The 15,931-nt window shown below is 38.9% G+C and overlaps 1 pseudogene; it reads right to left on the reverse strand.

Moving 5' to 3' along the window:
- Nucleotides 1-3,833: 3,833 nt before the first annotated feature.
- On the reverse strand, nucleotides 3,834-15,571 carry LOC103255412 (annotated as a pseudogene).
- Nucleotides 15,572-15,931: the final 360 nt, after the last annotated feature.

A 15,931-nucleotide genomic window follows, 5' to 3' on the forward strand; every position in this document is an offset into this window, starting at 1 on the left:
CCCTTGTACTGTCGCCCTGGGAAAGGGAGGAATCACAATAGCTAGTAGTCGCCTGCACCTCTCTTATCTTCAAATCAAAACTTGCTTTTAGGATAAACCTTTCAGTGCAACACGAATCAGGCAGAGAAATCCTCCAGTGACTCATGTCTACAGGGTGAAGTGAGCCCTTGAATTTTGTTTGTACTGTGACTGTATTCAGTCTGCAGGTATTATTTTTCATCTGAATTTAAAGCATTACTTTCTTATATATTTGTTCACTTCTCAACATAGCCATGCACATTGTGAAAAAGAAAGGAGAGGTGTAGAGAGGAGAGGTTGGCCTGGAGGAGAGAGGTTGACCAGTCCATCTATTATTCCTGTACTATTCATATTGCATTAGCAAAATAAAGGACTTGCCCAACTCCAAACATATTTATTTATCCAACAGCTGTATTGATAGCTAATTATTATGCCAGTCATGGTTCTGCTGGGAAAATAGATGATAAATACTCTAATAAATGAAATTTCTATATGTTAATGGAAAATCCTACAAAGAAAAATCAAACAGGAAAAGTGGTATGAAGCGTCAGGTATCAAAGTGTTAACATTTTAGTAGCATGATTCAAAAGAATTTTAAAATATTATAAGAGTAACAAAGATTTGTGAACACAAAATAGATGATATTAAGTGGTTACTGCTACTTTGGAGGAGAGTTCTATGTTGTCTTGGTTATATAAAATACATTCCTTTTCTCTTATAGCGCATTATGAAACATTTAGAGATGAAGACTCAAGATGACTTGGGAGTGGTGAGGAAGGTCAGAAGTGGGTGGGAACAGAAAGAAAAGGTAATTTTCCAGGTGTTAGTAATCACTGAAGCTAAATGCTGGGCTTGGGGACGTCCTGTTTTTATGAATGATTTAAATTTTTCTTTAAAATATTTTTACAACTCTTCCACTATGATTTCATTTTTCCTTATTGTTATGGCAATTTGACACTATACATTTTAAACTCACTCCTTAAATGCATACACATTAACAATTAGAGTTTCAAGTATTAAAAAAGAGTTTTCATTATGAAAGTGATGATTTTTTTCTCTGGTAATACTCTTTACCCAAAATCTATTTTGTTTGATAGTATTACTAACTATTCAGATTGTATTTTGCATTCATTGAAAGACCTGTCTTTTCATATCCTTTTATGTTCAATCCTCCTGTGTCCCTTACATTTTAGATGTACCTTGAATTCTGTTTGTACTATTACTGTCTACTCAGTCTACAGGTGTTGTTCTTCATTTGAATTTGAAGCATCAGTTTCTTCTACATTTGTTCACTTCTCACATAGGTATGCACATTGTGAAAAAGGAGGGAGAGGTGTGAGAGGCAAGAGGTTGACCAGGCATCACAAGACTACAGTCCATCTATAATTCCTGGACTTTTCATATTGCATTAGCAAAATAAAGGACTTGCTGTCAAACTCCAAACATAATCATTTATTCAACAATCAGCAAAAAAAAAAAAACAACAACCAGCAATCAGCTAATATGTTTAAACTTGTCTGTCAATCTTTTATTTCAACTGGAGTACGTGAGCTTGAATCTACCATGTTTCTATTTCTCCCACTTATTCCATGTTTCTTTTCCTCTACATCTTGGCTTCATTTGGAGATTTGATTACCTTAGGCCATGAAACTTACTTCATGTGTCTTGTGTGTGTGTGCTAATCTGTCTCACTGGAATCAGACAAACTGGTTACGTGTGCACAGTGAACCTGCTTCGCAAGTATGATTTTCCTGAACTTGCCAGTTCTCCACAAATGCACAGATGAACTATCCACTAGAGATAGTTTTATTATAGTCTGCTATTTATTTTTCTATGAATGTGAATTGATGGGCCATGGAGGGTTTATTTTCTCCTCCTGTTTACCTTCATATAGCATCTAATTACATGCAGATTGTGAGAGGCCCAGCAAAAGGAAAGTCTGTATGGCATGCTTCACTTTATCCATCCTGATACCTACCTCAGCTTTTTTTTCGAAATGGAACTATTTTTTTATTTTTTATGACCCAGCGATTCCCCTGTTGGGAATGTATTTGGAGGAACTCAAATCATTCTACAAAAAAGATACATGCACACGTATGTTTGTTGCAGCTCTATTCACAATAGCAAAAACATGGAACCAACTGTGTTGCCCATCAAAGTTGGACTGGATTTTTAAATATGTGATACATATGTGATACACAATGGCATATTATGCAGCCATAAAGAAGGACAAATACATGAATTTTGCAGCAACTTGGATGGATTTGGAGTCAATCGTAATGAGTGATTTATCACAGAAACAAAGAACAGAGTACCTCAGCATTTTTTAAGCCTTAATACCAGCCAAAGGATGGAGAGTTAGCAAAAAGTGGGGTAGGCTTGACAAGGAAACAGTACCTATGAATGCTCAGATCAATTCTAACACCTTGCAGTAAGTCTAAAGTTCCCATTTCCCGTACACGCAGGGATATTTTGAAGTGGATACATCCGTCCTATGTCTTATTACAAAATCCACTGCATAGAGGATTTTACAGGCACACTAACGGAAAGAGAATCCATTTGCAAATCCCAATTTCTACTGAACCCCAAATACCCAGGCTTTCACCCCTTTTATGCCATTTAACCTTTAGTGCCCACTAGATGTGGCAATAGCACCGCAGAGATGACACACAGCCCTCTCTGCATTATCCTTGGAATTAGAAACCACAATTTCATGTCCTTTTCTCATCTACACAGAGATGGAGAGCTGGGGCTCCCTAGTTGAAATCATCTGCTGCCTCTCTCTGCCTCGGATCCCCATCACATGTAGAAAGTCATTGAGGCCAACTCAGAGCCACATGCTTCCTCAGACCCAGCCAGAGACTATAATCAAGAAATGGAATATCTATTTTCCACCATGTCCAAGACTGCTTGCTGCTTGGGTGCATAAGTAAAGGTCAAATCTAAATATCAAAAGACTCTGTTTCAAAAGTTCAGGCCATCTGGAGAATTTTTTGGCATTTGCCATATTCTTCAGACAGTAAAAATTTAGTTCACCCCACACTCATGTCCTGTCCCATTGATCCTTGCAAGCCTCCACTGCAGGACTTTGCCAGCTTCCCTTATAGGCTTCAATAGCCAGAGAACAGAAATCTGGGCAACTGGCATGGAAGTCCCTTGGCCAGTGTATGGGGGGGCAGTGAAGAGAGAAGGATGAGAAAGAGTTCTGTAAAACCCTTTACAGTCCAAAAAATCTGGAAACCCACAGTCTCTCTTCCTAATCAGCAATTAAGAAGATTTGTAGGCATCCAATTTGGAAAGAGGCAAGGATCCAATATAGAGGCCTGAAAGGGTATGTCTGACCATGAACACATGTGCCAGGACAGGCTTCCTGAGCACTGAAGAGAGTATGCAGGGAAAGCAAACAGAAAACAAAATGATTTGAAAATTGCCTTTTATAGGTGCTATCTGTGACAAGTGATAAGGGCAGGAGTGAGGGAAAGAGACTGAGAGATATGACCATGGAGGCTGGCATAGTCAGGCTCAGCAATTCAGAGAGGGGGGTGAGGAAAGTGGGTTTCCAGGCTGGAAATCTGAGAGTCAGTGGCCCAAGATGCTCAGAGACAGAATCACAGCATCACCCTTGCTGAATGGCAATAAAGAAGGACAAGAGTACTGGGTAAAGAATTCTGCAACAGGAAAAAACTCCTGGTGAGGAATTTGTAGCAAAATTAGCAGGTAGATATGATGTGGAGAATAAGGTTATCAGAACTGGTAGAAGCCTTCAAGAAAGTGACACAGCCCACCAAACACACCCCCTCAAGGCTGCATTATCCTCAGGTCTCCTTCAGCTTTCTGGTCCTACATAACCACTTGACACCCATGCCCAGCAGCTTCCCACAAAGCCACACCATGCCCAGAGTGAGCCCCAGCAGGAACAAGATGTCAAGCATGTACTCCATATGCCAGGGTTGCTGAGAGGCATAGGACTTGAGATTCACTGCTCCTCCCTGCCCCTCACCCCTCTACCACATCACCCCCCCACCCCCCATCTGGAGGATGTGGTTGACCCAGTCCACCAGTCACCCGCTGGGGTTCAGCGGGTAGGAACTCCTGATGATGCTGGTGGACACCGCTGTGGACTTGTACATGTTGGCAGATACAGAAAGAGGATGTTATTGATGTGGTCTCACAAGACGTAGGATGTGTCACGTTTTTCTATTTGATGCACTAAAGACAGAGTTTTCAGGAATTTTTGGTGACTTTGCAATAATCAAATGGGTCCCCACAAAAAGTTCTATTATAATACCTATATGTAAAGATCTATGCTTAATGACAAATTGCTTCATCAAAAAGTGACTAAATGTGTAAGAACTAGTCCCTAATACAAAGAGGCTTATGGTATACTATAGGAAAATTATATATGATGCAATTATTAGATGTATACATGGAACACTTAGTGCCATTTTCTAGACTGGGTGACAAAATGCCACTCTGGGAATTGCCAGACCAGGATAAGGTCTGTATTTTCTGCATCATTAGAGTATCATGTTGACCAAGGCAACTTCTCAGGGCTGCAGTTTGCATATTTGCACCACACACTTAGTAGCATCCTGTGTTTGATTAAATTCTCCACTGTCACCATCTTGATATTCTTAAATGTCACATTTTTTTTGTTTACAGCAGGTCCCACAAATTAAGACGCTGACCCTGGTGATATACAATGTCTGAAGCCATCCCAGTCCAGAATGACTCCTTCACAGAGGCTATTGGATCATGGCCATTTGGGGTCTATGTCTTTGAAAATTCAACAAAAGCTACAAATTCATACTGCATAAAATGAACATCAACACCACATAAAATTTTAGATATATACAACTGTTCTGTAGTTATCCAGCCCTCAGAATGTAACAATTTTTCTAGAGCTAAAAACTGTATCTGTGTGGTTGTTTTTAGTCATTTAACTCTAACTGCTTGAGTGTTGATTATGTGCAAGGTAATGATTACATTTTGAGATCAGATGTTAATAAGTTATTCAGTCCTTCTCACTTTTCAGGATAAAATAGTGCATCTTTCTCTTAACATGAGATCACTGTGCTTGATGGGCAGTTAGTTACCTTGGAAGATGCCAGACCCCTTCTATTAATTCACTGAAACAAAATTAATTACCCTCTTACTTTGTGGCAGGCTCTGAGCTAGAAACACAGTAAGAACATGATGGAAAACAAGAGACACATGCTGCTGTCTTCATGGAGCTGACTCTACTCTTTAGTTTGGGGGACAGATAATAAATGAAAATTAAACACGTGAGATAATTACAGATCCTAAGAATTATTGAAAGAAAATGATATTATTGGGGTGGGCGAGAGAAGAGCCTACTTAGGACTATCAGAGACTAACTCTGATAAGAAATAAGTGAGAGATGAGACCCAAACATCATGAAGGAACCACTCTGTGAAGAGGAGGGAAGGAATGTTAGGGAACAAACAAAAGGCCCAGAGGGAGAAGACTTGGAGTATTTGGAGAACAGAAAGACAACTTCCTTCCTCAGATGGAATTATATCATAAGAACCCAAAGCATAAGAGCTCTTCAGGAGACTCTGTTTACAGAGTGTGGGTTTCCCAAACCCTAAGGGTAGAAAATTATTCTCAGAATCTAATTTATATTGCTCTTTTCTTGCTCTCAGAGAACATAATGCCATCTCTTAGCCTCACACACATATTATTCTTTTCCTGAAAATACTATTTTGACTGAAAAGAGACCCACACCGTGCCCTTATTGCGTATGCCCTCATCCAGCCTAAGTAACCCTAACCCCTGAGAGATGCATACCCCTGGTCTTCTATGACTTGTTTCCTCTTGAGAGCCAATGTCTCTGCCTTGAGCTTCTGTAACTCAATAGAGACACCAAACTTTTTGGCTCTACTCGGACCAGGTTTTCTGGGTGATTTCCAAAGTCAGGGATTCCCACGATGGGCATACCATGCTGAATGGGCTCCATGATGCTATTCAGCCCACCACGAGTGACAAAAAATCAGACTCTGGGGTGAGACGTTGTAAATAAGAAAGATGGTAGAACATTTAGGATGTAAGGGTTCAGAACACCAGGCAGAGCAGGAAGGACGTAAGAAAATGCCCAGGGGATCTAGAGGTGTGTTGGAGTTGTCGTGTAGCATAGCTTTGCTTGGAACACATCCAAGGGCATAACTTCAAGATGTAAGACTCCAAACCTTGCCTTTGTATGGAGACTTCTCATCTCAGCCAGAATCCTAGCTAAGACTCAGAACACAGGGAATTTGATAGAGGAGAGGGCTAAGCAAGACCTGTGTCTCTAGTCATCCTTTTTCCTTCCTTTTCTCTGTCCTCCAGTGCCTCTCTGTGTTTCTTTCATCTCTATTCTCTTCCTGTGTTTGTCTCTCAGTCTCTGCCTCCTCTGTCTATCTGTCTTGAGCTCTCTTTATTCACTGATATCTAATTTTCCTTTTCTTGTCAATCCTGACACATGTGTTTGCATCGCAATCCATGTGTCACTCATAAAACTTACTGATTGAACAGTGTCCTCAATTAGATGAGAAGCTCCTTGAAAGTAGACTGAAATTTATACCTCAGCATTTCCAGTTCCTGCCCTTCTATCCCCACTTATTTAGAGCTAACTAAAGTGATTGTTGACTTTAGTTAGGATACTGTGTTCTCACCATGTTCTTAGTTCAGGGCCTGCCACAAAGTAAGTGATTAATGAAGTTTGGTTCAGTGAGTTAATAGAAGGGGTCTGACGTCCTCCAAGGTAACTAACTGCCCATCAAGCACAATGGTCTTATATTAAGATAAAAATGCACATTTTATCTTGAGGATACATTTCAACCTGAATCATTCAACTACAATGGGCACCAAACTCTCCTTGTCTCTTTTGCAAATGGGCATCATGTGCCCCACTCCAGGATTAAAGAGAGACATTTACAGAATTGGGACCAGGATCTGTTTCTTGACTCCCTCTAGGTTATTTTGAGCCATAGTCTTGTTGTGAGCCTTTGATCTGGTCAGTGGCTGGAGCAATGAATTGTCTCTAAGAAGCAGCACTGGGAGGAGAGAAAGTCTTTTGGGAGTGAGGGAGCTCTCTAGTACCAGATAACTCGATAGAGAAAAATCATCAGCTGTGAATTTCCTAAACTTTGAACACAGACATTTTCGCATAACCTAAAGTCATTGCTGGCATAATTGTTACAGTATGAATTGGTCAAATCCTTTGTAGATTAAGAACATGTGTTTCATGTATGCATGGATGTGTGTTTGTGTTAGGACACGTGGCTAAACTGGTGCTTGCAAAGTCATTAAAGAGACTGACAAGTCTCCAAAACCCCTGTATATATTCTTAGAGTTCTAAGAATTTCTTGGATTGTGTTGGGTGGCTTTGTCCAGGACCAAATGCAGTAGAGTTAATGGGTCTTGCCAGGTATATGATTTCTGGGTACAGACATTAGGGCTGGGATGAAAAAAAAGAAAAGATGCCTATTTTGGCATCTGATCCCATTGGAAGTATAGTTGGATTCCCCCAAAACTGCAGCTGGTCACAACTCTCCTTCTCTCTGAATCTTAGCTTTACCTATTAGAAACTCCTTCTGAGGCAGGCATAAATGCCCAACTAGAGGTCAGAACCCCAATGAACAGAAGAATGAGGAGCAGACCTGGGCACCTCTTACCCAGGAGTTCACTCTGAGGAAGCCAGTCCACATATGCAGGCAAGTTGACGTCATTGGGCCAAAGAGAACACTTATAATTCCATACAACTCCTTGGGAGAGGTAGGCAAAAGCACTATTCATCTCCTTGAGAACTGATAGAGGCTCACCATGGAGCCCAGGGCCACAAGGACAAAGCCAGAGTCCCTAAACTTGGTAATGAAGTCCTCCAAGTTCTAGAGAGATATAACAAAGGAAAAGAGATGACAAACTTGTTTGTAAATGCCTAGGTGACCATAAAATAAAAGACTATTTACTAGCACATCCTCCTTCAGTGCCTTGAGATCACTGTCCTAAAACTGTTACCATGGTCCCTGGTACAACTCAGCGTCCTCTTCTCTGTGCTCATATCCATTGTGTTGTTGGAAATATCTTTCTTCTTTGAAATCCTGTCCCAGAATCATTTCCATCCTTTACCCTCCACCCATTTTCCCATGGAATACTCCCATGGGAGTATTCCAAGTTCAGGTCTTAATTGGTACTGTCAGGAAAAGCATCAGTGGCAGGTGTCGGGATCCAGTATGGAGAGTGGGAATTCTGGATACTGGAATGGAGAAACTGGGAGAACATCACTGTCTTAAGAAGAAATGGAGGCAAAATAGGCTAAAGCTCATGTGTCATTTAGCATGTTGACTTCCTATATTCCATGATACTCTCAGTCACTGATCTTTGTACATAATTCATCTCTATCTCAGTGGTTAACCCACATGACTGCAAATTATAAACACATGGGAATATTTTGAAAAGAGCAAAAACATACCATCCCACAGCACATCTAAGCAGCTTAAATCTTAAAACCCTCGAGGCAGTTATTAAGAAAAACTGATATCTAATGTCTTAACCTTGGCTTTAATACAGTTTCATCAATTCTTACTTCCACATATTTTTTTCATATCCTGATTTTTAATGCACTTTTGGGGCTCCCCTTTAACTCCTGACCCCTCATCCTACTAGGTGTTTCAGCTCCTACTGGATTTCACCCAGCATAGCTTCACAAAGACCAATTTGTCATCCTTTTGCTAATTACAAAAACATAAAAGCATTATATTTAAATTCAAAAATGCAGAGAAGAAAAATTACTTCAAAAAAAGCATATGCTGCATCACAGTCATTACAAACTCTTACTTTCATTATTATCCTCATGACGATTCCCTTCCTTTATGGTCAAGGTCTAACACACCCTCCTGATAACTAAGGCCTCTAGTGAATGCCCATGGCTTAATTTATCCAATTGAATCTTCCACAACTCTAGTCAGAGCTACGCAGGCAATCCAGCCACAAGGCCATCTCATTTCCACCTCCACAAACAGGCCCCCTGCTTTCCTCACCTGGGGTACCTTCCCTCCTAGCTCCATTCCTAAAACCTCCTTCCATCAACACAAAGCCTGTCTTGCCCAGGGATCATTCCCCAACTCTTCCTTCTAACTCAATGCAAGGTTGGGGAGGAAGAGTGAACGCTCTGGTTCTGGAAGTACCAGTCCAAATCCAGGCCCTCGGGGTTTGAACTTCAGGGTGGTGGGAAGGCCCTCTTTCATTTACAAAAATAAAGATGATCACAATTTTCTATGGGTGGCAAATATTATATACAATAATTTGTATAAAATGGCAACCCAGTGTAGACAGACAATAGGCAGCCAACTAATCTTTTGAAAACATTCTCCCCCACTTTTATGAATATCTGTAAGAAATGGTTATAAGTCTGGGCTGTGCATTCAAATCACCTGGAGAGCATTTATAAATTACACTGGCACGGGCTGACCATAGATAAATCAAATCAGAAGGTCTAGGTGAAGCCTCAAGCTAAAAATCTAGACAGGAGACACTGAAGATAACACCTGTGGTGTTATCTGGTTCTTGTCATTAGTCTCACATAGGTGGGGGACACAAAAACACTGGAATGTATTTATAAAAAACTGCGTATTTATCCTTATGTGTTTAAACTTCAGTCATCTTAAAGTACTCTCCGTCTGATGCAATACACCTATTGAGACACTGCTCAAAATAGTTTTTGAACTCATCAATTTTGTTGTCTTTAGTGCTTCTGCTGTTTTTTGTTTCATCTCTTCCACATTGACAAAATGTTTTCTTTGAGGACTTTTTTCATCTAGGGAATTAAAAAATGTTGCTTGGGGTGAGATCAGGTGAATAGGGAGGGTGGGACATGGGGATCATTCCATTTTCGGACAAAAACTCTGAACACTCAGTGCTCTCTGGGCAAGTACACTCCTAAATTACCCATCGTGAAATGGGCAAACGGGATTTAAAGAATCTCAAAAATAAAAATTCACTGAAGCCGAACACAGCCTCTTTCAACAATGCTAGCTGGTACGCTGACACTGATGTGTTCCTGGAACAGTCACCTAGTGTCGGAAGCCTGAACTAAAAGAGGCTGCCCTCCAAGAGATAATTCCGAGTTTTGAGAGGTCCCACTCGTAGTTTCACCCTGGTTTACTCCCTGTCTCACAGTGTTGTCAATTTCACTGTGAGTAAATCATCTTCTTTGCAATTATTGCATGTAATGCGCACTACTACATATTTATTATACACATGATCATACAACATTTAAATGAAAATAACAACTTTAGTTAATCTACTAATTAATCTACTAATCTTACTAAAGCTAGGACTAAGGTGAAACAAGAGCGAAGCCAGAGGACATGTAATTAGGCGCTCAATCTCAGAATGGTGTAAGTCCTAGCACTGTACTTGCACAGTTCTGAAACTGAGTACTTCCTTTAAAAGTATGTCTCAGATACCTCCCTTGCCTAGCCCTACTTCAGTCTCAGAATCCCACTAGCTGATGGCAGCCTCCTACTATGCACTGACACACTCTGTGAAGCCCAAACTGAGTGTTGAGAATTCACTTACTTGTGGTACTGGTTTAATAGGTTTGTTCATTAAACCTCCAACATAAATAGGAAGCAGGGGTCAGGCAAAATCAAAGGCAAAGTCAGAGTTAACAAACCACAGTTCTGATTTCCGTAGGAGATGAGATAAAACTGGCCTCAAGCCTTCTGAGAAATGCTCCTTGATGGTGTTGTCAAACATAGAGTGCATTTGCCATTGCTTTCTGGTGTAACTAAAAAACATCAGGAAATTCTTCACTCAGCCCCAGAACTCCATGTGGTCAGTCAACAAGGAACTGAATACTGGAGCATAAGACAAAGGGCTTGGTAGCCCAAAGTCCTAAGACCCAAATGTAGTAACAAGAATGAACACAAATGGCTTCCCATGCTTCTCAGCAATCAGGAAAGAACAGAATTCAAATCCATCTACAAATACCAGATCAAAGTTCTCATTCTTTAAGGAATCCATGAAATCTCTTCTTCTTAGCAAATGATTGCAGTGAAACACCATCAGTTCGAAGACTTTTAATAAGTTTTCAAATATTTCTGTGTAAAAGAGAAAATAAATGATAAATATTCATGGAAGATCTTAAATTCACAATACATAAAAGAATCTTGAATATGAACAAAATACCCCAGGGCAGCAAAGCATATCTAGCCGTAGCCCACATATTCAACCAGTTTCCCCAGAAACACCCTCTGCCATGGTCATTCTAGCTCAAATGTTTCTGCTCCCTAGAGTATACCCTTCTTCCCTCCTTTTTCTCCCCAATCCAAACCCCATCCACCAACAATACCAATTTAAAATCTTTCTGCTCTGGGAGCCATCTCTGACTGTGGCTGATCTCAGAGTTCTAAGTCTTCTTGATAGATGCTGTGATGCCTTGTTTAACTTTCTTTCACATGTTGACTTTCTATGAGTGATTTTTTATATTTAACCAATCAAACTGCATAACTTGTAATAGTTTATCAATATTGATGATATATGATATTTTTAAAATTACTATGAATTTGTTTATGAAAGATTGACTCACCCAAAGAATTATTGATCTATGCCCAAAAGTTAAGCAATGAAAATATCAAAAAACAAAAAACAACCTGTTTTTGAAACATAGTTTTAGCCTTTTCACTTCAATGCTGACCAAGGTATTACAGAGTAGATAATGTCAAAACTTCACTGGCAGTTAATTAGGACTGCCACAGTTAATAGATCAAGGGCTGTAGATATCAGGGGACTGCTGTCTATGTGGAATATTCAGAAAACCAATATCCAGAGACACCTGTTCCTTGTGGGCCCCTGCACCATTTCCTCCAATTTCAGAAGGCCTTTAGTCTAGAACTTATTAGTACTATGCAGATCTCTGCCTGATCTCCAGGATCAACTTCAAATCATGTAATAAAAGTGAATGGAATCATCCTCTGTTGTGTATTTCTAAGGATTCACATAACAAAGGAATGGCTGCCAAATATTTTGAATAAATTTTGTAATGCAGTAAAAAAATTTATTATATAGTTTATTATTCATATTTAAAATTAAGCTAATAAAGAAATTTTAAGAATACACTGTTACTATATCTGTCCTTAAAAATATCAAACTGAGGCAGAAGAGGCAAGGCATATACTTAAAATCAATAACTAACTATGCAAGATGATATAGGCTAAGTTTCAAGTGGACAAGTAATATCAGTCCTATAGATGAGGGAGTGTGGTCTTTCAGCTCAGGTGAGGAAAAAGGTTTTATGAAAAAGTACAATTTGAGCACCACCTTGACTAATTTGTAGAATTTTCAAAAAAAGAAGAGGTAAAGCCACTAGATAGGCATGTTTTCTGTCTTTCTGCTTTTATGACTAAGAATAAAAAGTGATGTGTTCTTGCCCATTCCAGATAAAGCCAAAGAAGTCTGCTTCAAGTCTCATTTTATACTAGGTTGATTGCTTTTCAAAAGAACTTCGCATGACCAGATATTCAACTCTTGCGTAATCAATGTTCATGAGTCTTCCATTTATTTATGAATGTATGCAAGGAGAAGAGAAGAAAATGAGTGGGAAAATTTGGATCTGAATTTCCTATCAACAATGAGAAGTTGAGGGGATTAACTCTGTTTCTGTATTGAGAAGAAGTGTTGCAAGGAAGTTCTTTGCAGGGGAAGTGTTACAAGGATGTCCCAGAAGGAATAACCTCCTACTCTGTAGAAAAATATATTCATGTGTATAGTGTAAGTAGGACAGTATTGTGTAAAGAAGAATTTCCAGTGACTGTAATTGATGATTCAGTGAGCAATTCTTACCTACTCGATCTGCTTATCATATGTTCTCCCATCCATCCATTCATCCACCCCTTTCTCATTCCGGGTATCAATGCATCCATCCATTCATTTTTATGATTAAAAGAGTGACACTTTGGTTCCAATAATTTTTTTAAAATTACCTGCCATCCAAAGTTTCTTTGACAAAGAAATGAAAGCACTTCTTAAGTTGTTTTAAATGATCCTCAGATAGAAGCCAACTGATAACTTGGTATGATTTTTCCCTTTTTAAAAATCTAAGAAAACAGCAATGAGTTAAAAAAAAAATATGACTCATCGCAAGGTAACATTAGCATAACAATATCAAAAATAGTTTATTCCAATGATTTTATTTTTAATTGAATACTTGCTTTTTTAAGTGTTCTTATTTTGTTGCTTTCTCATCCATTCAATCTTGTAAACTGATAACATTTATCAAAACCATTGCAATGATTCAGAATTTTTTCAATGAAAAGTTATAGGAAATTCCAATGAAAGCTTTCTAATAAAGAGTAGCTATTTCTCTCATTTTAAACATAAGAAAACGAGTAAATTAGTTTAAGATAATCTGTCAATTTTTCACTTGTAGTATTATTATTTAAACTGATATGTACAAATAGTTTTTTTAATTCAGTAAAAAAGTACTCAAAGTCCCAATTAAAATGGCTATCTCCTACATCCCTACTTTCCAACTTGATCTCTTCCTCATTACCCATGTTCAGTGACTCAGTCTGTAATCCCAGCACTTTGGGAGGCTAAGGTGAGTGGATTGCCTGAGCCTGCGGGTTCGAGACCCACCAGGCAACTTGGCGAGACCTCGTCTCTACAATAAATCAAAAATTAGCCCAGCGTGGTAGCACATGCCTGTAGTTCCGGCTACTTGGAAGGCTGAGGCGGAAGGATCGCCGGAGCCCAGAGGGTCGAGGCTGCCGTGGCCAGGGAGCGTGCCAGTGCACTCCGCTCTGGGGGACAGAGGGAGACGCCCACTCAAAAAAAAAAAAAAGTTTGACCAATTTATTATGTTTGATTCTTGGCTGGTATGCCCTTGTTTTTTCTGATCTTCATCTGGGCAAACTAGTAAGAAAACCCACACATATTTTCCCCTTAACCCTGGTAGGAATTTCAAACCATGCAAGTCAGACCAATGGCGAGAAACCCTCACTCCAACCCAGCCCCTCTTCAGAATCAAAACTCAAGTCTGTCATTTCTCTCTGCTCTCTAAAGTCTTTTTTTCATATTTGCTTAAAATATTGCCTTGTTCTTACCCAAAAAAAGCTTCATTCTATAAGCAATAACCTTTTCATACCCTCTAAATGTATGTTTGCTTTCATCTAATGATATTCAAACCAAATTTTGTATGAGTTGGAGGTAGGATAACATATGGCTTCACACACTAAGGCCCTCTCCCCCAATCTTATTGAAATTACAGATTCTATTCAAGTATCCACTGGCAGATACTTTGTAGTGATAGATTTGGCTAGTATTAATATGTTTGGTTCAGTGTCTATCACAAAAAGTTCTCAGCCACAGTGTGTGTTTACCTTGGAAAGAACACAGTGCATCTTCACCTGGATATTCATGGTATGCTTCAAACTAGTCCTACTGCCCAGTCTTTGCCAGCAAGATCCACTGCATCCAACTTTCTCCAGGAAAATACATATGAGATTAAATTGGGGATGTCCTCTTCTGAGGAGATTCATTTATCCCATTTATTAAAGACATAGAAATATTCACAAAGCAGCTCAAATAAGGGATAAGCTATTGTCTCAGGAAAAGTTCAAGGCCCAGTACCTCACTTAAATTCCAAAGAATTATTTGGTCAGTTGAAGGTCTGTAGATCCCTGACACTATTTAGAAACAACTATTAATCTCACATGTACCCATAATGTTACAAGCTCAACATTTTTACATATTTGGCATCCCAAAGACAACAAATTCCTTATCAATTAATATTATCTAAGCTCATTCATGCTTATTATTTGAAAATCAGCCAATTAGAATAAGGAGCCCTATAACAGAAGACTCTAGAATCTATTTAAATTGCAATACAATAGGGTCTCCCATTAGTGCTCTCCAGAGACACCTTCACAGCTTAGGCTTTAATGAACTGTCATGCTGCTGGAGTTCTTTTGGCATGGCTGTATTAGTTTTCTATTGCTATCCTAAATTATTACAATTTAAGTGGCTTAGTAAAACACAAATGTACCATATTATATTTCCAGAAGTCAAAAGTCCAAAATGGATCTCATTAGAATACAACTAAGGTGTGGGTAGAGTGTTGGGAGCCAACATCTATAGCTACATGGCTGAGGCCTGTAAAGGCCCATCTGGAAGATCGCCTCTGACATAGGATATCAGTTATACCTATAATATTGGAGTGTGATTAGTGACCAGTGTGCATACATGGCAGTAAAACGTATAAGTAAATCCCTATACACCTGATGGAAAGTTGCACAGCAGAATTATTTTATATGACCTTGTCCCTTCTAAGTTGTACTTCTCTCTAGATATTTTAAAACTTCTATTTCCTGGTAGACTGGTTAGTCAGCTCTTGTTCCCGAAAGCAGTTTCCCCTAGGGCTAAGATTGGAAACTAAATTACCATAATAGTTTTATCGCCCTGCCTCTAGCCAGGCAGAACATTTTTTTTTTGTTACTTACCGAAACTCTGTTTGCTTCAGTCCATGGCCACCATCATGGCGGCCATGCATTTCCTTGTTCAAGAGTGTGACAGCTACTATTTGATTTTTAGAGTAGACTTGTTAGGATAAAATATATACATATACACTCATAGTTGCATTTAAATTTTATAGTATATTCGAGTAAATTTATGCTTGCTGTTTTGTTTCCTTTGTTACATTATTCAAATATAATAGTTACTATACTATTTATAAAAGAATTAATGATGAGGTATTAGCTTAATAGGATATAGCATAGTATTAAAGGTCAATCATTAGATTATATAAAAGTTAAAGTTTAGACATAGGAAATGCACTTAAGTCATGGTTAAGTTTTATAGTTTAAGAATAAGTTTTAATTGTTATAGAATTACAGGACACTACGTTGAATCA

The sequence above is a fragment of the Carlito syrichta genome, unplaced genomic scaffold (assembly GCF_000164805.1).
Source record: "Carlito syrichta isolate Samal-C Ts95f unplaced genomic scaffold, Tarsius_syrichta-2.0.1 Scaffold288097, whole genome shotgun sequence".
In the NCBI taxonomy this organism is placed as follows: Eukaryota; Metazoa; Chordata; class Mammalia; order Primates; family Tarsiidae; genus Carlito; species Carlito syrichta.